Here is a 24,277-nt window from a genome sequence, read left to right as displayed (position 1 = left end):
GCATTCTACTTTCCAAAAATTACCAAACTACAAAATATCAACATATCAAACCATAACCGACATATCATTATAGCATTCTACTTTCCAAAATTTACCAAACTACAAAATATCAACATATCAAACCAATTACCTGTGATTGTGGTGGTTCTTGTGTCGACGGTTGTTCCTGATCGTACATGGACACAACGGTAGGAGGTTTACGCCCAATGCTTCTGATATGTTCGCGTCGAACACCCAATATTTTTTCAAAACATTTTCTTGTATCACTTGGTGTTAGACCGCTTGCTGAAGAAGAAGCTTGGGTTTGTTGATTGATCTCCTGAAGTAAAACATTATGTATTTTCAAAAAATGATAAACATCATAAAAATTAGATTACTAAATACCCTTGACGATATAAATACTAATATGAAAATACAAATTAACCACTTACGTATTGTTGCTCGACTGCAGGACTATAAAACACCCCTTGGCGATTGGAATTAGCCTTATGGAATGCTTCGATTCGAGTGATATCCTATGTAACATTAAAAATTAGATTAATTATACTTTAAATAAGTATTTAAATATATCATAACTTACTTCTTTGAAGCATGCATTGTTGTACGAGCTCGACCCCCCTCTGTTTACAACTACTTGTTTTGCGCGGACTTCTTTGTTTGACACCGAACGCCTTAAAAATTCGGGAGATTGAAAATGTTCGACTGCCTTCGCCTAATTTTCATGTGACATACGGGGGGGGGGGGGGGGGGGGGTTGTTTAGTGCCATTGGGATATCTGTAGGCCCCCCAATTTCCTTAAAATAAGAATGAGCTTTACTTTTTCGGCCTCTGTAAACTTTTGCAATGGTCTATTAGCGGCGACACATGGAGGGAAAAATATGCGCGTTTTTTACGACCCTTGGATTAAAATGAAATCGGACGGATAAGGCTCATTTGACGCGGATCGCCATTAGGTAGCCATTAGCGGCGACACAACGTATTAGCGGCGACATGTAACACGTCCATTACATGTCGCCACTAATACCTTGTGTCGCCGCTAAAGGCGTCGCCGCTAATGCCCCAATTTCTTGTAGTAGAACTACAAAATGTGTAGAGGTGTCCTAAATTTTATTTTATTTTAAATAATGTAATAAACGATAATTAATTTATTAATTTATCAAAACATTTTCTCAAATAAAAACCTATGAAAAATCTTAAACATAAACTAAAGTCAATGAAAATGTTAATAAACCTAAGTACTAAATGTAATATATCTTGTCAGAATAGTCAAAAACTATAAATGCACTCCCAACAACAATTAGTTGTGTCCTATCTTTTAACTACCCTGGATTGTCCTAAAAATATAAATAAACAATGGGTATCCTTAAAACTTAGTGAACACACAAGGCTATACATTTTACTATATGTACACATAAGCACATTTTACCATACATTTTACCATATGTAAACTGATTTCCTTTGTCTCTTTCAAGAACAAGACTATAATATTCCCTTTGTCTCTTTCGAAAACTAGTCTATAACTAATTCCATTTGTCTTTTTCGAGAACAAGAATGTAACCGATTCACATTGTCTATTTCGAGAGCATGACTATAATTGCTTCCATTTGTCTCTTTCGAGAACAAGACTATAACTCATTCCTTTTGTCTCTTTCGAGAATAAGACTATAATTGATTCCCATTGTCTCTTTTGTGATCAAGGCTTTAGCTGATTCCGTTTGTCTCTTTCACGAGCGAGGCTGATACAACTGAATCTATATAGAAACATAGCACATGAGCACATAACATGCAACATACGATAACATATATAGAGTCATGAGACTCACCTGATCTAAAGATGTATGAAAAGCACTATTGGTATCTCGACTAGGATGAAACCCTTTCTTATCAACCTACATATATCACCAATAATTACTACTTGAGTCACTTTTTAAATTCTTACTAAATACTATTTATTGTGTATTTACTTTAGTTATACTTCTCATACAATAATTTGTTTATGGATTGAGTTACCCCTCTTATTGTTATTATTTTTCTAAGGTTATTAATTATTATTATAGAATTTTATCTTAGCTTTCCATAGATATAAGTACACGCACGCTCTAAGGATTTTTTCTATATTTATCTATGGATTTTACAAGTTGACTATAAAAATTAGTTAACTTTTTGTACCAGACCGTAAAGATAACAAATTTCACCATAGAAGGAGTGAGAGTCATATCATTATTAAAATATATGGTAAAATAGACTCCTATATCTAATCACATCCCCTAGCCTCATACAATTTGTAATTTGATGGAATTATTTATGTATTTTACAAGCTAGCAATTACAATCAACTATCTTCTTGGACCAGACTATGAAGAATGCAACTTTCAGAAAAGTAAGATTTCTGGAATAAAAGGGCAGATTGTAGCAAAAAGTTTAGAAATCCCTTGACATCGCTCAATAAAATGGGGTTTTAGTCCCCCTTAGACATTCATACATTTCCAAGGATGTAAACCTCAACCCCAAATGATTTTTGTAGAATTAATTATGATTTTAAGATATTGGGACCGATTACATGAAATCATAACATTGTATTAGGTTTAAGTTACCTTTCACTCCACCCATTAAGCACTTAATCAATAAGACTTTACATATTACTTTCAACGAGATATAAGTTCTGAATAAGGATATTCATGTGTATATTAAGAGCTTCTTAATTGATTAAGAACTAGGGTTGAAGTGGAAATAAAAAGGCTACCTTCATGAAGAGAGAGAGAGAGAGAGAGAGAGAGAGAGTTGGTCGACCAAAAATTATGAGGTTCTTAAGAGCATTCATGAAACAAAGAACGTTCAAGATCAATACTAGGAAATCATTATTTTTTAAAAAATTCTCTAGGTATAAATCATATTTTTTTATTAGGCCTTTTTTTTCCCTCTCATGCCCCTCTTTAATGCATTGTCATTTTCTTGTGTGCGTTTTTATTAATTGAATATAATTACTTTGTTTGTGTTGTATTAAGGTGACCGGCATGACGACACATGCACCTATAGCGACGACATTTACACATTATGTATGTCATTGTCATAACCCCTTATTCTTGTACTGAGAAGGAATCTAGGATATTTTCTTATAGTTTTGGCTAATGCAAATGAAGGCAAAATAGTCACTTCCAATATTTTTTGTACTTCTGATCCACTAAATGTCAATTGGTATTTCATTTTTGTTTACAACAACGTACTTTTAGGAATTCCATGACAAATTTTTAGTTGATATTTTATGGTGGTAGCATATTCCCCTTATAATAGACTTAATTTTATTTAAGGAATCGGGAAGGTCCCAATTTCTTTCTAAAGAATTGTTCATGTAATTCAAAAAGCATCAACCTTTCTCGTTGGTTTCCTTTAGAAAGGAGGACCACAATATAAATAAATGTGGCTTCTTACTTAAAGGAAATACACATGTACTCCAATCCACGTTACTAATAAACCAAGTCGGAATAATAGTATACGTAATATATAAAATGTATGTCACATTAACTCGAATAAACATAAAACAATGTCAATTAGGTCACTCATTATTCATTGAACTCATTAGAGTTTAATGAATTGCTAGATAAATAAAACATATAAATTATATGTTGTGTATCTATCATACCATTCCTTTTCTAGATGTAGGCTTTCCTACGTTGGAACACTTCAGAAAGAATGTTGTTGTTGTAGGATGCAGAAATCGCCATGGTACGACAGGGAACATCTCGATTGAAATGCATTTAACCACATAGTTGTCTTTCGTGGTTCCAAAAATTCCTTTGCGATATATAAACATCGTAACAAATTTTTATAAATTAATTAACTAAATAATTTGAGTGTCTAGTATAAGTGTATAAGAAACGTAAAACTTAACAGAGTTTAGCGAGTATTTCTAAGAAATTTGGGTCTTTACATATACATAGATTAACGTAAATACCTACGCATAATTTGCCTGTGCGGGTAATTGAAAATAATAATTTTCACAACAGACGTAACACGTTATAGTAACATTTTATTTGGGGAAAAATTTTCCCTTAGAAGAAACCACATGGTAGCCAATTTTTGTTCAATTTTTGAGTCTTTTTAATAGTTTCGTTCACATAAAAATGGCATATTAATATGATGATGATGAATAAATGTGAGTTATTGTCTAAAGGTATAAATTTATATAGTCTAATGTGACAACCCATATAATATGTCATCGACTGCCGTTAACACCTAACGATGGGGGTGTAAGAATATAATAAGGACAACCTTGTAACCACCCAATATATTTTAATATATTCGAAATTTTCACCCTTAATTATGTCAACCTTTAGGCTAAAAAATAAATGCGCAAAAAGTCGCGTCACTATGAGAGCAGGTTAATATAATCGGACTAGTTAAGCTACTGCGATTCCAGAAATATAAATTTCGTAAGAATCCGACACAGTATAAACGAGATACGACAATTATGCTAAAGAATAGCTACTGTAAGTAAAAAGTTACAACAACGAAAACTACAAGGAGATTGGTTGACTTTTGGAGAAAGTCACTAACTAGAAAATCGTAGTACTAGTTAAAGTAGGAATTATGAGGCAAGGAACGCCAAAAACAGACATCACGTGTGAGATTTATGATTTTTATAAGATTATAATGGTAATAAAAACATGTCAAAAAATGAAAGTCAAAACTAGACAAAACAACCAAAAGGAAAGTTATAGAGAATGATGATACCTACACGAATATATAAGAGTCGTTGAGAACGGAGTTCGTATGCGAGAGTTACAGAATTTCAAAGTTTATTTTTTATCGTCGTGCACGCTCGCGCGCAGTGCTTGACTGTGCCACGCGCAATGACAACCGATTGTGTCGAGATACGGGATGACGTCGCATATTAATATGAGGACATGTGACACGATCATGCGGTTCGCGCGCATTTGCACAACGCGCAATGTGCGACACGTGCTCTAAACCTGCTATAAATAGCAGGTCTCGATGGTCCATTTCCTCACACCATTATTGATTCTCTCTCTAAAAACGCCTCGTGTGTCATCGCCCCGATTGGCTCTCGAAGTGGTAACTCGTGGTTTCTACCCTACGCCAACGTTTTCAAACTAACAGGTGAGTTCACTGCCCCATTTTCAACTCTTTTTAGGGAGAATACATGTCTAAAATATTGTTGGGTTTTGAGCATTCTAACACTCCTATGGTGTACATGCAACCCTATAAACCTTGGATCTATGTTTTCTCTATTATACATGCAAATATTAACTATTCCAAGGTTTCATCCTAACTAGCATATTATGAAGCACCTATACTACAAAGTTCTAGTTAGATGACATACCTTTTGATGTAGCTTGATGTCTTCAAGCTTTAAGAGCTTAGCCCCAATAGCGTGGAAGCCTCAAATGGAATCACAAATCACCAAAACACCTTGGAAGAACTTGAGAGAATATGTATGCACACTAAAATCGGCCGACTCTTATTTTCACACACTTGTGTCAATTTTGTGAGCCAAGGACCCCTTTATATATTATGGAGGATTAGGGTTACATCCATGTAAACCCTAATACCCATGACCTTTCATTTACATAGGATCCATGGGTTAAAAGCTCCATGGACCATCCATGAAAGCTTAGCCCAACCTAAATGAACTTGGCCCATTCCATATATATAAGAGTCCATATTTAATTAGTTCTTTTTGATCACTTAATTAATTCTAAATTAATTCTTGATCAATACAAATTAAATAATATGATTCCATATTAATATATTAGAACTTATAATATATTAATATAAATCATAAATATACTATTCTCAAAAGACTATCCATATAAATTGTGCCGATGAAGTGCAACCCAAATGGACCATGCCGGGTCGGGTCAAGTACATACCAAATATAGTTATGGACTTAGACATTAATCCAACAGTCTCCCACTTGGATAAGTCTAAAAATATTATTGAGTATGACTTCAAAACCTAACTGGCAATCGTAGCTCTTAAAGCAGCTGTCAAATTCTGACCTTGTCAATGACTTGTCCATTAGATAAGGGATCATATATTCCTCCATTCTAGATATCATATGGACTGAGACATAGATTATAATCATTCTCTCTGTCCATTTGTTGTTTCCCGATTTTCGATTTATGATGACTGACTGATTGAACAAATCAAATCAGTCCTGCCTTGGCCAAGCACTCACATGTGTCATTGCTAAATCATCGAGGGGCCCACAGATATCGCTTTTATCCCGAAGGTAAAAGGAATGGATAAACTTCGACTCATATGGCTTGTTCTACTACTTGTTGAATCATACACAAAGGCACATTTTATAACATCGAGTTACCAAATGTGTTTTCGTGCAATCAATGTATAACCAACTCATAGTAACAACTCATATCTCTAGGTTTGAAGAATATAAGATATTATCGTCTCATGATCACTCGTGATAAAATCCATGAAGTGATTCAAATGAGCGCGGGTTGAATCCAATACTCAGAACTTATGAGCACTCATGAGTGTTGTAGCACCACTTTGTCCACCAACTTGGACCTCTACAAACCAACCCATGACAATCTTGATTCATATCTACTTCCAACATATGACCGACTGTGGATGGTTTGAATAACTTAATCATTTAGGAAGAGCGACTTAGTTATTCTAGAAGTCAAAACATGCAAAGTGAAACATAAGAATAAATGAATCAAATATGGTATCAAACCCTATGAATATAAATAAACACTTTTATTTATCACCATACTGATTACTCATTATTCATTGTTTCGGTTTTATCAACTTTATACTTGAATTAAAAACACTAGTTGTCCCATGCTCCAAGCATGTACACTATGTTTTTCTTAAACAATAGTTTTGCCATACACCAAGTATGCACTCTATGTTTGTCTATGATCCTTACTTTGTGAAATAAACCAATTGAACATAATTTCAATGATTCTAATTTCACACTCCCAAATCCTTATCGAAAAATGTGAGAATTTCAAATTCCTATCATTTATCGAAATCTGTTTAGATTTTAAACTTATATGCACTGACCCTCCTGTAATGAATATGTATAAAGTCACAAAGACTTGTCAACAGTCATTATAAGTTATTCCAATGGAGATCAACTCCATGGAAACTAAGTCTCATATTCAAAGTACATTGCTTTGGACATGCTTCTTGCATTAAGTTTTCTAATCTTACACAGATAACTTCCACCTATGGAGACAACTCCATATTCTCATTTTGACTATCACTTCTGAATAAGAGATGCCTCTTTTCAGAATATGTCAATATGGTCCTTCCAAAATTAGCACTATACTTCCAACTGTCCCTAAGCAACCAATCTTTGGTAAACCTCAGATTGTCCTCGACAATTGCTTAATCATTTTAGTCATATCCAATTCCAGACCTTTTCCCTTCTTAATGCCTCTGGGCATTTGGAAAAATTTAGAAATGAAAAATATTATAGCACATGCAATCGATCCTGTACCCAAAGCAAATGGTACACGATTCATGATGTCTCACATAAAGACATGATTCTAGACCAGTCTTTTGCTACAATATTTTTATTTGCCATGTTTTCAAAATTTGACTATGAAGAGGGATGCCGTAATCATAATCGAATTTTGAGAACGCAATATATAGAATTTCCTTAAGTTGAACCAATCCAACATGAAATTCATATATATATTCTTGACTAAAGATGATTAAGGTCTCAATCTAAGCCTTTAGAACTGAAATGAAGTATATCCTCTCCCTTAATTATAGCAAAACAACTTTTTCAATCCCTGCAGCCTCACGAATTGAAACTTTTGTTTTCTATAATTAATATTGCTAACTAGCAACACTAACAATAATTATCATGCTCCCACTAACATGATGATTATTAGCATAACACTTATGCTCCCACTAGCTTTGACATGTACTCAGAAATCAGCTGGACTTCTAGAAATCAATACTTTATTGACTTTCTTACCAAAGTTCATATTTCTGATACGAGATGCTTTGATAAAACTTTATCAAAATCATACACCTTTCTTTAGATAGCATGCATGTGTGTCTAAACAATTTCAGAACTATGAAAAGGGATGCCGTAATCATAGTCTCAATTGTTTAGACCTTTTGCCATCTGCTTCAAATCTACTTGGTGGAAGTGTTTCCTCACCATCATTTTCATGAATCGGAGAGAAACCTTATGACCCTTAGATTTTATGGTGTATGTGTTCTTATACATGTGAATCGTCAAAACCATAGTCACAAGACAAGGATAATGACAAATCCAAACTCATATGGACTGAACTTATGCAATTTTAACTTCTTGCCAGCTGGAAGTACATGGCCTGCCATTGCTTCCAAGTTGTTATGTAACCAATTGAGAACTTTCAGAACTCCTATGCAAAGCCAACTTTAACTGGAATGGGCACAGAATATGTCAACACGATAGGTTATAAACCTCAAGTCATGTGCTAGTGAAGAACCTCAGGTTTTATTCTTGATTAGTTCTTGAAATTCTTTTTAGGATCTTTAAGACTCCCACTATCCTCTTGACATATAAGACTATCTTGCCAAATATTCATGAGATAGTGCAGATTCTTTATCAAGACAAACACTTCACACAATTGGCCTTAGTTGGTCTTTGTTTTATCCAAAACATCACAACTTACCAATTTCAAATGTACAAGAGTAGGACACTTTTACTCTTACATTTGACAAGTGTTTTAAACCTTTCTTTAAGATATGTCACTCAAGTTACAATCTTGGAGTATGACTCTAAGAATTGTTTTGGAACGAAGTATGACTCATCTTCCTAATCTAACCATTTCAACAATTCATGACTCCTCTTCTTAGTCATAAGAATGCACTAAGATGACCTTTAGAGGACTAATTGTGATATGATTTCTAAATCATTAAGATGATCACAAACATGATACTAAAGTACTCTCCCATCTTTTTCAGATTTGAGAAACTTTTATCTTTCTGCCTAATTTAATTCTTCTCATTCGTTCTGCCATACATTGAGACTTTTCCAATGTTTCAGAATTATACTTAAACTTGTAAGTATAACCATATTTACTAAACTTTAGTAAATCAAATAGTCTTAACGAGCTTTGTGGTGGACATGACCAGTGCACAAGAATGTGTACTCGATCCCTTTAGTCCTTCACTTGACTCACACATCCATGTGAACAAGTAATTAGTCTTGATTTTCCAATGCTTGAAAGTTCTCATTCATCCTACTATTCAACTTGCATGATTCCAAGTTTCGGTCCAATTGAAACTTGGGTGATGAGGAACTTTCCTGATTTGGTAAATTTAGACACTACCACAAATGAAAGAATCAAATCCATTTTCCAATATTGCTGTCAGTGGAATCATATAAGCAACAATTTTCCACAAATGCCATTGTAAGGATACTTCAAATAGATAAAATTAAACAATTTTCTTTTATTTTAAAACTTTTCGGAAAAACTTATCCTTACAATCCACATGGAAAATTGTTGTTATCTATTCCTTAGCAATATATCATAACTTCTTAAGCAACTGCTCAAAATTCTGATGCGATCGAAATCCACCTTCGCGATCAGAATCAGCATATACTTCCTTTAAGATTTCTCTCTATTATTTGATTCTTAAAACATCAACATGTGACCCAGTCACATCATGTAATGAGGATCTCAGAATAGAACTTAACAGAGTTAGATAATGGGCTCTACCTGATGTAGAGTCAAACTTATTGACTTTAACATCCTTAGGTAAATTTGGCAGCTTTGCAATCAACGCCCCTTCCTTTGGCAAAATAAACATATAGACCCTTTGGTAATGGGACTATCTCAGACTTAGCCTTTCTCTTTACCATTTGGTCAATCGGGTTGACTATGGTCAATCCCTTTCCATTGGGAAGAGAATGTTTTTTCTGGATTTCCAGTGTCACCATTGTCATTGTCCATAAAGTTTTTGGGAAGTTGATCTTCTAATCAAATTTGCTTTACTATTGTTCCAAATCATTGCTGATTTAGCAGTACAAAGCAAATAGATATGATCATTAAGGTTCATGTCATAGTCTGTTTCATAGTAGTCCCAAAGGAACTCTCTATGTGACTTAGAAAGTGATTAAACATCCAACTTTCTCAAGACTTTGACACCCAACTCTCCCGGCTTGTCAATATGTGATTTCATCTCTAAGATGTGATCACACATAGACCTCGCTTGCCATTAGGGCTTGAGTGACCTTGAACTTGTGGGTTAGGGAGAATAATTGGAGGAGGTGGAGGAAGAGAAGTATGACTTCCATGAGCCAAACTCGGGAAGTCATATTCATTAGGAAAGCTTGGTTTGGGAAGATCATTGTTGTCTAAACCAGACATCAACAATGGGAGAAATTCACGTAAAGTTGATTTAAATCCTTAATATAACACCCAATATGATATATTAAGGCTAGGACCCAACAAACTATTTTATAACTTGGAAGAGGGATGCCGTAATCCAAGCTATAAAATATTTGAAGGTAGGTGAATGACGATTCACCAATTTCCACCAAGATAAACGAAATGTATTATTAGGTTTTAATTGGTTTTGAAACTCCTAGATTCTTTTGAGATTCATTGAACTTTTCAATGGCATGTTTCAATCTCGAGTGTGCCCTTCAGGTTTTGTGACTGGGATGCCGAGGATCACAAAACAAGGTGTGAAGTAACCATGCAAATATACTTGGTACCCTTAATATTTACCCCTCAATCGATGTGCCGGTTAACCACACACGCTCCAACGATACTATGATAAACATTAAGTTACCCTTTGCCTACCTTGTTAAGTCCAGGTTAGTGTGCCGGTTAACCACACACGCTCCACTAACAGCTTAAACAAAGTGCAAAGTGTAATTTCATGGATTAGCACCTTATTCACATTTTCCTAAGTAACTAAGATTGGGAATTTATAAAAAGTTTAGTTACTTAGTATTTATCATTAATACTTTTAATGAAGGGAGAATTATAGTCCTTGTCCTACCTGTTCGGCTAACGACCCTCCACCAGTCAAGGAAGCGGTGGGTGAGAGTGGACACCCATTAAACTGCCATTTTATAGGCAGTAACCTTATACCCCCTTATAGACCGACTTCGTGAATGAGGCCTACTAATGGTAAGACGACTTGCTCTTATACATATAATATATTAAACTTTTAATATTATAATAGTATAAGGGTGTATTTTCGACATTTAGAATACTTGGTGGTTTAATCTATTAATTAAACTATACTCTTAATTTAATTAAATTTAAACCATGTCATTATGGAATTATTAATTCTCTTTTAATTAAACACTTTAATTATCTATTAATAAAGTCCATAAGAGTTAATTGAATTATTCAATAAAACATCATAATTCCAATTATTAAATTCAAAATTAAAACCATTTAATTAATTGTTTAAGTTATGAACCCAAGAGTTTTAGAATTCAATTCTTTTTTTTTATCATAAAAAACTTTTTCCAAATTCCAAAACTTGAGGGCAAGTTTTGTAACTCTTGAAAACTTTTGGATTTCATAACTTATGGAGTTAAATACTTGTTTTATGATGAAACTTTTCATGTTCCATAACTTAAGAACAAATTATGGAATTCTTTAAAACATTAAGAGCAAGTTTTGTAACTCCATAAAAAACTTTGAATCAATTTTTTTTAAAAACCTTTTTATATCCATAACTTATGGAGGTTTCAAAAAACTCTTTAGATCAAACTTTTAAAACTAATAAAATAATCATATCATTTTATCTTTTACTAAATTTGACCTAATTCAACTCATATAGCAAATGATTCAAATTTTACAAATAATTAGTTTTTCACAAAAACATATAATTATCTTAAAATTTGACAAACGTCATGTTTTTTTTCTTTTTTTTTTCCAACTTTGAAAATAAAACATTTGCATCAATATAACAGAAAACAGCCCATGGCTCTGATACCACTGTTGGGTTTTGAGCATTCTAACACTCCTATGGTGTACATGCAACCCTATAAACCTTGGATCTATGTTTTCTCTATTATACATGCAAATATTAACTATTCCAAGGTTTCATCCTAACTAGCATATTATGAAGCACCTATACTACAAAGTTCTAGTTAGATGACATACCTTTTGATGTAGCTTGATGTCTTCAAGCTTTAAGAGCTTAGCCCCAATAGTGTGGAAGCCTCAAATGGAATCACAAATCACCAAAACACCTTGGAAGAACTTGAGAGAATATGTATGCACACGAAAATCGGCCGACTCTTATTTTCACACACTTGTGTCAATTTTGTGAGCCAAGGACCCCTTTATATATTATGGAGGATTAGGGTTACATCCATGTAAACCCTAATACCCATGACATTTCATTTACATAGGATCCATGGGTTAAAAGCTCCATGGACCATCCATGAAAGCTTAGCCCAACCTAAATGAACTTGGCCCATTCCATATATATAAGAGTCCATATTTAATTAGTTCTTTTTGATCACTTAATTAATTCTAAATTAATTCGTGATCAATACTAATTAAATAATATGATTCCATATTAATATATTAGAACTTATAATATATTAATATAAATCATAAATATACTATTCTCAAAAGACTATCCATATAAATTGTGCCGGTGAAGTGCAATCCAAATGGACCATGCCGGGTCGGGTCAAGTACATACCAAATATAGTTATGGACTTAGACATTAATCCAACAAATACAACTTTACGTAGTTATCACTAGTTATAGTTAGATAATTATGCCCATAGCATTAGGATAATATTATGTTCGGTAGTTACTCTACCCAAACTCTTTTGCTAATATTATGCCTAATTGATATGTTGAACCACCATGATAGATACGATCGTACCTAGTTGTCACGCAGGCCAATTGCTAGGAAACGCTGAAAGCCATTATGATAGCCACCTTTGGATAAGCTTAGTACTTAGTGTTACTCTGACCAAATTCTCGGCTACGCTAAAACACAATATATATATATATATATATATATATATATATATATATATATATATATATATATATATCAGATAAATAATATATATAATAAGTATACCGTATAAATATAATGCAAACGACAACACGAACGAATAGGGGTGGCCCCCATGAGAAGAGTTAGATGAGACACAATTCATCACCACGCTGATAGATTTTCAGCTAACACTCGGCCTATAATTGTTAATTCTTAAGTAAGCTGGAAAGATATGTATAGATCTATACAAGATTCCCATCTGTGGTTGCTAGCTACAACCCAACGATAGGTCTAAGTAGGCATAACTTTCTAAACATAGTGACGTCCAAAGAAGTGTCGCGGTATTTTCGGGATCTACAACCATAGCTCGATTATAGGAACTCATCGTAAATTTGTCAACTAAAAATAATTATCATAAACTACTATTAGGAATTAATCCAACGAAGTAGTGATAGTACTCACAAACTCGGGGAAGCGAGTTTAGTGTTGGAACCTGAAAGTGAACCTCTAGCAATCACTATCCTTGTATGTTCCGAAGTCAGCCTGTTCTGGAGTCAGATGGAGTTTCCGAAGTCAGAAGCCTTCCAAATTCATTTAAGTTTAGGAGAGAAGATGGTGTCCGGAACCAAGTCTATGTTCCGGAGTTGATGTTGTCTGAATCAATGTTTTATCCATTTGTATTAATTGTATTTGTTGTTTAGCTTGATGTTACATTTCATAGGACTAAATCTATTTTCTCAGAGTGTCAGAAGTAACTCTATTATCCCGTCTTATGTATGTAAGTTAGTTTGTACTATGTATCATGTTCTCCTATTTATAGGAGTTTTCAATGACAAATCAACAGACGGATTGTTCATTAAAAAAGATAGCAATATTCTAGTTATTTCACCTTTCAAATTATTCTCTCAAACATTCTTCTTGATCCTCATTTATTATCTTTACTTTGATCATTCTTCTTACTCTTCATTAATATCTTGAATACTTTGTTGAATGCATTATCTCAGACTTGACTGGTCTTGCTAGACTTGACTGGAACATTCCTTAGCAAGCAGACATTGATATTAAGCATTCATTCAAGGTTTGAGTTTTCAAACCTTGTCCATGTGCATCAAATCGTCATTGTTCTCACAATTGGTATCAGAGCTTGAGTGGTTGTCCTTTGAATCCATAAGATCAGTTTATAGTTGATTCGAAATTACCTTGGTATTTCGATCAATTCTGTGTTAAGGATAAAAGTTCTTCTATATACCACTTTTGCTCAAGATATCTTAACTTCAACCGCTGCTTTTAATACTCAACAAATGTATTCAATGCAAATTAAAAATAGCGTGGGTTGCCCTACACGTGCCCTACTGCTAGTTGTTGAAGAATATGATCACTGGAAAGTTAGAATGGAAAGATTTTTACTTGGAAAAGAGAAAGGTAAATCTATCTGGAGATCCGTTAAAGAATGTGTTGGATTAATGTCTAAGTCCATAACTATAATTGGTAAGACTTGACCCGACCCGGCATGGTCCATTTGGGTTGCATGGCATCATGCATTTGGATAGACTATAATGAGAGAAATAACACTTAAGGTTGGTTAATATATTATAAGTTCTAATATATTAATAAGGTTATTTAATTAGTATTGATCAAGAATTAATTTGGAATTAATTAAGTGATCAAAAGGAGACTAATTAAATATATGGGTTGATTGTGTAAATCATTCATTCTTATATATGTGGGCTTGTGATCCAAGATTCCTTATGTTGGACTAAGTCCATGGGGTGACCCATGGATACTCCATGGAGGTTAAAATCCATGGAGCATAAGGAATGGGTAAAGTTATGAGTTACATGGTGTAACCCTAATAGCCACCATATAAACGAATCCCATGGCTCAAGAAATCGTGCACTAATGTGTGAGTGTGAGGGCTAGACGATTTTAAGGAGTGTTCAAGTTTCTCTCAAGTTATTCCAAGTGTATTTGGTGTTGTGTGAACCATTTGAGGTGTCACACTTGGGGCACTAGACACTCAAGCTTCATGAAGACATTCTACATCAAAGAGGTATGTATTCTGTCTTGTTATATTTATTATTTTGTATGCTAGATTAGGATAGTACCTTGGATGTTCATAATTGTATGTATAATAGAGAAAACATAGATCCAAGGTATTTAGGGTTGCATGTACACTTAGGAGTGTTAGAATGCTCATAACCCAACAGTGGTATCAGAGCCTAGGCTTGTTTTCTTGTTATACTTGCAAAAGTAGCTGAAAAATCGAGTTGGATGCATATATTCGATTGTTTTGGCTGGAATTGGACTAGGAACATTACCCTAAGATGTTTTTGGACTTATAAACTTGTTTTTGATGTGGTAATGTTCATGCTAATCCAATTTTTAAGATAATTGTCATAATTTCAAGATTTGTATTAGTTTGTATGTTCATGCTAATTTCTTGAAGATTGATGATTTGAATTATCTTGTTCTTATGAGGTTCTTAGATTAATAGAAAAGTTGTGTGAAATAGTTGTTTTCAATCCATTTTAATCTAAGAGTTGATTCCAAAGTGTGTTTTTGTAACTTGTCCTCAAGTTATATGAAAAGTCACATTTAAGAATCATAAAACTCATAAAAGTTGGCAAAGGTTACAAAATGAAGAGTCTAGTTCTAATTAAATGGTTTTATGACTCCATAACTTGTCCTCAAGTTATGGAGGTTCAAGAGTCTCTTCATTAAATTAAAAAAAAAGTGTAACCTTAATTAGTTCTATAAGTTACAATAAAAAAAAGTTATTATTTTTATTAATTAGTTTAAAGTCTTCCATAACTTGTCCTCAAGTTATGGAACTTGAAGAGTTTTTTTTTAATTAAAACTACTTTAAACTCATAAGTTATGGAATTAATTAGTTTTGAATAGTTTCAAAACTTGCCCTCAAGTTTTGGAATTTGAAAAGTTTTCACTTATGAATACTTTAATTCCAAGTTAGCCCTTAGAATTTTAAAAGTTAAAATTCAACCCTTATACTTTATAATATTATAAGTTAATAATATTTATATATATGTATAAGAGTAAAGTCAGTCTTACCGTTAGTAGGCCTCATTCACGAAGCCGGTCTATAAGGGGGGTATAAGGTTACTGCCTATAAAATGGCAGTTTAATGGGTGTCCACTCTCACCCACCGCTTCCATGACTGGTGGAGGGTCGTTAGCCGAACGGGTAGGACAAGGACTATAATTCTCCTTTCATTAAAAGTATTAATGATAAATACTAAGTAACTAAACTCTTATTAATACCCAATCTTAGTTACTTAGGAAAATGTGAATTTGGTGCTAACCCATGAAATTACACTTTGCACTTTGCTTAAGTCGTTGTGGAGCGTGTGTGGTTAACCAGCACACTAACCTGGACTTAACAAGGTAGGCAAAGGGTAACTTAATATTTATCATAGTATCGGTGGAGCGTGTGTGGTTAACCGGCACACTGATTAAGGGGTAAATATTAAGGGTACCAAGTATATTTGCATGGTTATTCACACCTTGTTTTGTGATCCTCGGCATCCTAGTCACAAAACCTACAGGGCACACTCGAGATTGAAACATGCCTTTGAACAGTTCAATGAATCTCAAAGATCTAGGACTTTCAAATCCAATTAAAACCTAATAAATTATTTCGTTTTTCATGGTGGAAATTGGTGAATCGTCATTCACCTACCTTCAAATATTTTATAGCTTGGATTATGGCATCCCTCTTCTAAGTTATAAAATAGTTTGTTGGGTCCTAGCCTTCATATTTCATATTGGGTGTCATATTAAGGACTTTAAATCAACTATCTTGAATATCTCCCAAAAAGATGTCTGGTCTAGACATTTATGATCTTCCCAAATCTCTTGAAAGAAGCTTTCCTAAATGAAGATGATGTCCCATGGATATCATACTTCCTCCACCTCCTCCAATTATTCTCCCTAACCCACAAGTTCTTGAAAAGTTTAAGGTCACTCAAGCCCTATTGGCAAGCAAAGGTCTATGTGTGATCACATCTTGGAGATGTAGTCACATATTGACAAGCCGAGAGAATTGGGTGTCAAAGTCTTGAGAAAGTTGGTGGCTCAACTACTTTCTAAGTCACATAGTGAGTTCCTTTGGGACTCCTATGAAACAGACTATGACAAGACCCTTAATGATCTTATCTATTTGCTAAGATCAACTTTCTAAAACTTTATGGACATTGACAATGATGACATTGGATATCCAGTAAAGCTCTCTCTTCCCAATGGAAAGGGATCGGCCATAGTCAACTCGGTTGACCAAATGGTAAAGAGAGAGGCTAAGTCTTAGATAGTCCCATTATCAAGGGTCCATTGCCAAAGGAAGGGGCATTGGTTGCGAAGCTGCCAAATTTACCTAAGGATGTTAAAGTCAATAAGTTTGACTCTACTTCAGGTAAAGTCCATTGTCTAACTCTATTAAGTTCCTACTTGGAGATTCTTATTACATGATGTGACTGGGTCACATGTTGATGTTTGAAGAATCAAAGAAAAGTGAAGAAACTTAAAGAAAGAATATGTTGAATCTGATCGTGTAGATGGATTTCTATCGCATAGTTTGAAGATCGGATTCTTGAGCTACTTCTTAGGAGTTATGATATATTGGTTAGGAATAGATAACAACAAAGTTTTCATGTGCTTTTGCACTGTAAGGATAGTTTTTTCCGCAAAGTTTTTAAAATAAAAGGAAAATTTTTTATTTTATTTAATTTAAAATATCCTTACAATGGCATTTGTGAAAATCTTTGTTGCTTATAAGATTCCATTAAGAGCAAGAGTGAAAATATGAATTTGATTCTTTCATTTGTGGTAGTGTCCAAATTTACCAAATATGGAAAGATTCTCATCACCCAAGTTTCAGTTGGATAGAAACTTGGAATCATGCAAGTTGTATAGTATGATGAATGAGAATTTTCAACTTTGGAAAATTAAGACTAGTTCCTTGTTCACATGTATATGTGAGTCAAGTGAAGGACTAAGGGATCAAGTATACATTCTTGTGCACTGATCAAGTCCACCATAAAAGATCGATAAGACTATTCGTCATGATTTACTAAGGCTTAGTAAATATGATTATACTTACAAGCTTAAGTATAATTCTGAGACATTGGAAAAGTTTCAATGTATGACAGAACGAATGAGAAGAATAAAATTAGGCAGAAGGATAAAAGTTTCTCAAATCTGAAAAGATGGGAGAGTACTTTAGTATCATGTTTTAAGATCATCTTAATGATTTTGAGACCTTATCACAATTCATCCTCTAAGTGCATTCTGATAGTTAAGAAGAGGAGTTATGAATTGTTGAAGTGGTTAAATCAAGAAGATGATTCATACATCGATCCAAAAACAATTCTTAGAGTTATACTCTAAGATTGTAACTTGAGTGACATGTCTTAAAAGATGTTTAAATACACTTGTCAAATGTAAGAGTAAAAGTTTTGTACTCTTGTACATTTGAATTTGGTAATTTGTGATGTTTTTGATAAAACAAAGATCAACTAAGGCCAATTGTGTTAAGTGTCTGTCTTGATTAGAATCCACACTATCTCTTGAATATTTGGCAAGAAAGTATTATAGGTCAAGGAGACAGTGGGAGTCTAAAAGATCCTGAAAGAATTTCAAGAACTAATCAAGAATAAAACCTGAGGTTCTTCACTAGCACACGACTTGAGGTTTATAACCTATCATGTTGACATATTCTGTGCCCATTCCAGTTAAAGTTGGCTTTGCATAGGAGTTCTGAAAGTTCTCAATTGGTTGCATAACAACTTGGAAGCAATGGCAGGCCCTGTACTGCTAGGTGGCAAGAAGTTAAGATTGCATAAGTTCAGTCCATATGAGTTTGGATTTGTCATTATTCTTGTCTTGTGACTATGGTTTTGACGATTCACATGGATAAGAACACATACACCATAAAATCTAAGGGTCATAAGGTTTCTCTCCGATTCATGAAAATGATGGTGAGGAAACACTTCCACCAAGTAGATTTGAAGCAGATGGAAAAAGGTCTAAACAATTGAGACTATGATTATGACATCCCTTTTCATAGTTCTAAAATTGTTTAGACACACATGCATGCTATCTAAGGAAAGGTGTATGATTTTGATAAAGTTTTATCAAAGCATCTCGTATCAGAAATCTGAACTTTGGTAAGGAAGTCAATAAAGTATTGATTTCTAGAAGTCCAGCTGATTTTTGAGTACATGTCAAAGCTAGTGTGAGCATAAGTGTTATGCTAATAATCATCATGTTAGTGGGAGCATGATAATTATTGTTAGTGTTTCAATTCGTGTGGCTGCAGGGATTGAAAAAGTTGTTTTGCTATAATTAAGGGAGAGGAAATTATACTTCATTTCAATTCTAAAACCTTAGATTGAGATTTTAATCGTATTTAATCAAGGATATATATATGAATTTCATGTTGGAATGGCTCAACATAAGGAAATTCTATATATGGGTCCATTATTTGCGTTCTAAAATTCGATTATGATTACGGCATCCCTTTTCATAATCTGAATTTTGAGAACTTGGCAAATTGAAATGGAAATATTATAGCAAAAGACTGGTTTAGTCTTTATGTGAGACATCATGAATCGTGTCCCATATGCTTCGGATATAGGATCGATTACATGTGCTATATTCATCCTTTCTAAAATTTTCCAAATGCTTGGGGCATTATGAAGGGAAAAGGTCTAGAATTGGATATGACTAAAATGATTAAGCAATTGTCGAGGACAATCTAAGGTTTACCAAAGATTGGTTGCTCAAGGACAGTTGGAAGTATAATGTTAATTCTGGAAGGACCATATTGACACAATCTGTAAGGAGGCAACTCTTGTTCAGAAGTGATAGTCAAAATGGAATATGGAAATGTTTCAAAGTTAGAAATTATTCAATCTGTGTAAGATTAGGAAACTTAATGAAAGAAGGATGTTTCCAAGGAGTTGATCTCCTTTGGAATGCTCTGTAATGATTGTTGTCAAGTCTTTCTGACTTCGTGCATAATCATTAAGAGGATCAATGCATATAAGTTTAGAATCTAACAGATTTCAGTAAATGACATGAATTTGGAATTCTTGCATTTGCAGTAAGGATTTGGGACTGTGAAAAGAGGATCATTGGAGTGATGTTCAATTGATCTATTTTACAAAGTAAAGATCATAGACAAACATAGTATGCATACTTGGTGTATGGCATGACTAGTGTTTAGAAAACATAGTGTACATGCTTGGAGCATGGGACAACTATTGTTTTAAATTCAAGTATAAAGTTGATAAAACCGAAACAATGAATAATGAGTAATCAGTATGGTGATAAATAAAAGTGTTTATTTATATTCATAGGGTTTGATACCATATTTGATTCATTTATTCTTGTGTTTCACTTTGCATGTTTTGACTTCCAGAATAACTAAGTCGCTCTTCCTGAATGATTAAGTTATTCAAACCATCCACAGTCGGTCATATGTTGGAAGTAGATATGAATCAATACTGTCATGGGTTGGTTTGTAGAGGTCCAAGTTGGTGGACAAAAGTGGTGCTACAACACTCATGAGTGCTCATAAGTTCTGAGTATTGGATTCAACCCGCGCTCATTTGAATCACTTCATGGATTTTATCACGAGTGATCATGAGACGATAATATCTTATATTCTTCAAACCTAGAGATATGAGTTGTTACTATGAGTTGGTTATACATTGATTGCACGAAAATGCATTGGTAACTCGATGTTATAAAACGTGCCTTTGTGTATGATTCAACAAGTAGTAGAACAAGCCATATGAGTCGAAGTTTATCCATTCCTTTTACCTTCGGGATAAAAGCGATATCTGTGGGCCCCTTGATGATTTAAAGATGATACATGTGAGTGCTTGGCCAAGCCAGGACTGATTTGATTTGTTCAATCAGTCAGTCATCATGAATCGGAAATCGGGAAACAACAAATGGACAGAGAGAATGATTGATAATCCATGTCTCAGTCTATATGATATCTAGAATGGAGGAATATATGATCCCTTATCTAATGGACAAGTCATTGACAAAGGTCAGAGTTCATTAACAAGGTCAGAGTTCGACAGAAGCTTTTGAGAGCTACGATTGCTGATCGGTTCCTGAAGTCATACACAATAATAGTTTTAGACTTATCCAAGTGGGAGACTGTTGGATTAATATCTAAGTCCATAACTATAATTGGTTAGACTTGACCCGACCCGACATGGTCCATTTGGGTTGCATGGCATCATGCATTTGGATAGACTATAATGAGAGAAATAACACTTAAGGTTGGTTAATATATTATAAGTTCTAATATATTAATAAGGTTATTTAATTAGTATTGATCAAGAATTAATTTGGAATTAATTAAGTGATCAAAAGGAGACTAATTAAATATATGGGTTGATTGTGTAAATCATTCATTCTTATATATGTGGGCTTGTGATCCAAGATTCCTTATGTTGGACTAAGTCCATGGGGTGACCCATGGATACTCCATGGAGGTTAAAATCCATGAAGCATAAGGAATGGGTAAAGTTATGAGTTACATGGTGTAACCTTAATAGCCACCATATAAAAGAATCCCATGGCTCAAGAAATCGTGCACTAATGTGTGAGTGTGAGGGCTAGACGATTTTAAGGAGTGTTCAAGTTTCTCTCAAGTTATTCCAAGTGTATTTGGTGTTGTGTGAACCATTTGAGGTGTCACACTTGGGGCACTAGGCACTCAAGCTTCATGAAGACATTCTACATCAAAGAGGTATGTATTCTATCTTGTTATATTTATTATTTTGTATGCTAGATTAGGATAGTACCTTGGATGTTCATAATTGTATGTATAATAGAGAAAACATAGATCCAATGTATTTAGGGTTGCATGTACACTTAGGAGTGTTAGAATGCTCATAACCCAACAGAATGTCCTCATGTTCTAGTTCGAACCGTGGTTAGAATGGAAAGATTTTTACTTGGAAAAGAGAAAGGTGAATCTCTCACTTCTGATGACCTCGAAAAGTTGCATGCTGATCAAGTTGCCTTTTCAGATATGGTGTTTGGTGTTCCACCATCTCTCTTTGAGCACATCAAACTGTGCAAGTCCGCAAAAGAGATTTGGGACACACTTCAAGACTTATTTGAAGGGTCAGAGAACATGAAGGATAAGCGCTTGACTTCGGTTTTCAACGAGTTCGGCAGTTTCACTACAACACCTGGTGAATCTGTTGCCTCAGCCTCAAACAGATACCAAATTGTTGTCAACAACATGACAACTCATGGGATAGTTCGAACCCCACTAGAGTACAATCTCAAGTTCATCAACAGTCTAGGAAAGGGATGGGGAAACGTGAAATCATTTCTTCAGAGCAATGGATCTCTGAAAAAGCTCAAACTCTATCAACTTTTTGATGAACTTCAGTCATGAGTCAAATGCGGCTTAAACTGTACGTAAACTCACTGGAGGTCCTCTAGCCTTAGTCAGTTCCTATGATCCACAAACCTCAAACCCAATTGTTTCGGACCCTCTTACTGCTGTTGTTCCATACATTCCTCCTATTCAACCCTCACCTCCTAACGTTCCTGCTCTCACAAACTCAAACTTTCAATCCATGGGTGACCTTAACCCTGATGAAATGGAATCCGAACTACGCTTTCAACAAGAATGTTGTCACACCCCCAAACCGGAACGGCGTAAACATTCGGGGGTGGATGACGTCATATGTAGTATCACAACAACTGCATCATAGTAATCATAGTAAACACAACCATTACTGCAATATACATGAAAAAGAGTTTACATCTGTTTGATTCTTGTTTTTACACATCAAAAGTATATTCAAAAGAAAAGACGTGACTCTAACGCTCCGTCTTCACAAAATCTGGGCGAGGTACCTGTCTACTGATTCCCTGAGAATACAAGCAGTTTTGAAAGAGTATCAGCATAAAGCTGGTGAGTTCATAAGCGATGTTTTTGTAATGAAAACCTGTTGATGATTTTGTAAAAAAAATGTTCACATGTTTCCAAGAAAATCCAATATTTTCTTTAGTGAGGGTGAGATAATATCAGTTCCATCTATAACCACTTAGTTCATGCTAGTTACGTATAAACCAATATCGACCAGACTGATGAGTTGAAAAACTCTTAGATCGATTAGATGTTCAACAGGCTAAACAATAAAAGCAAACAAGCACAATAAACACGATATAGAATCAAGTAATGCTTAATGATTCAAATGTAGTCACGCCTCAGCAGAGCTCGACAAAGAACTTCCACTGTAGAGGCGAGCTAGGGTTTGTAGTACAATAATCAGAATAATAATTAAAGCGCCCCTCATAAAGGATGCATGCATGCCCCTTAAATACAAAACCCTAATAAAATAAACACGGTTGGACAGGCCCAAACCATCTAACAAAACTGGGCTAAGGACCGAGCCCAAGGACGCAACACTATTAGACCCAACAATCTCCCCTTTTGCGTCAAATGGGGCTAGACTTCACTTCGGTCTTCACTTCGGTGGAGGTTGAGTAGTTCGATTCACAACCTTGAACAATTTTGGAATGATGGCAAGAATTTTGTCTGAAAGCCATATACCACCGAAGCATATCTAAGAACAGCTTCTTGTCTGCGGCACTATTTTGATAACACCCATGGATAAGCTCAAGAATGTGCTCCAAACAGGAATTGGAGAATAGATGTTTGTCAGCCAGAGAAAACAAGCATCTTTGACCTTCGCCTCTAAGAAACATGACAGAGTGAGACTGTGGATCAATTTTTCCCTTCACCATAAGCTTAGTGTCACTAGCCTTCCCAACAGGCTTGATTGAGGGCCTTTTGCGTATAGCAGTGGCAATCTCCAGATCCATCTTCGCCACTTCATGAATGTAACACACTAGCATACGCTTGATGTGATCAATGATGGGCTCATATTCTTTCTGATTGGAGAGAAGGATGTTGTTCAGAAGAATCCAATCGTGTGGATTTAGATTTGGCAGATCAGCAAGGGAGATCATATGGACCGAACCATCTGATCCTCGGGTCACATTGAATCTGATGTTAATGAACTTCCCTGCTGCAGTAGGTTTCAGCACCTTAACTGTTGTGATCTTCTTGTTGCTCCAGGTAAGATACTGAGGTTGAGAGAATTCATGATAATATTCAAGCAAGTCTTGATCAACCTTTGGGTCAGGAGAAGGAATCGTCACTGTAGACTCGAAGCAGTGAAAGATGAAGGCTCTACGAGTGATTGGCATGTCAAATTGAGAATCTTTAGAATT

Source organism: Lactuca virosa, chromosome 2 (assembly GCF_052849685.1).
Source record: "Lactuca virosa cultivar CGN04683 chromosome 2, Lactuca_virosa_CGN04683_v6, whole genome shotgun sequence".
In the NCBI taxonomy this organism is placed as follows: Eukaryota; Viridiplantae; Streptophyta; class Magnoliopsida; order Asterales; family Asteraceae; genus Lactuca; species Lactuca virosa.
This window is presented reverse-complemented; position numbering follows the sequence as displayed.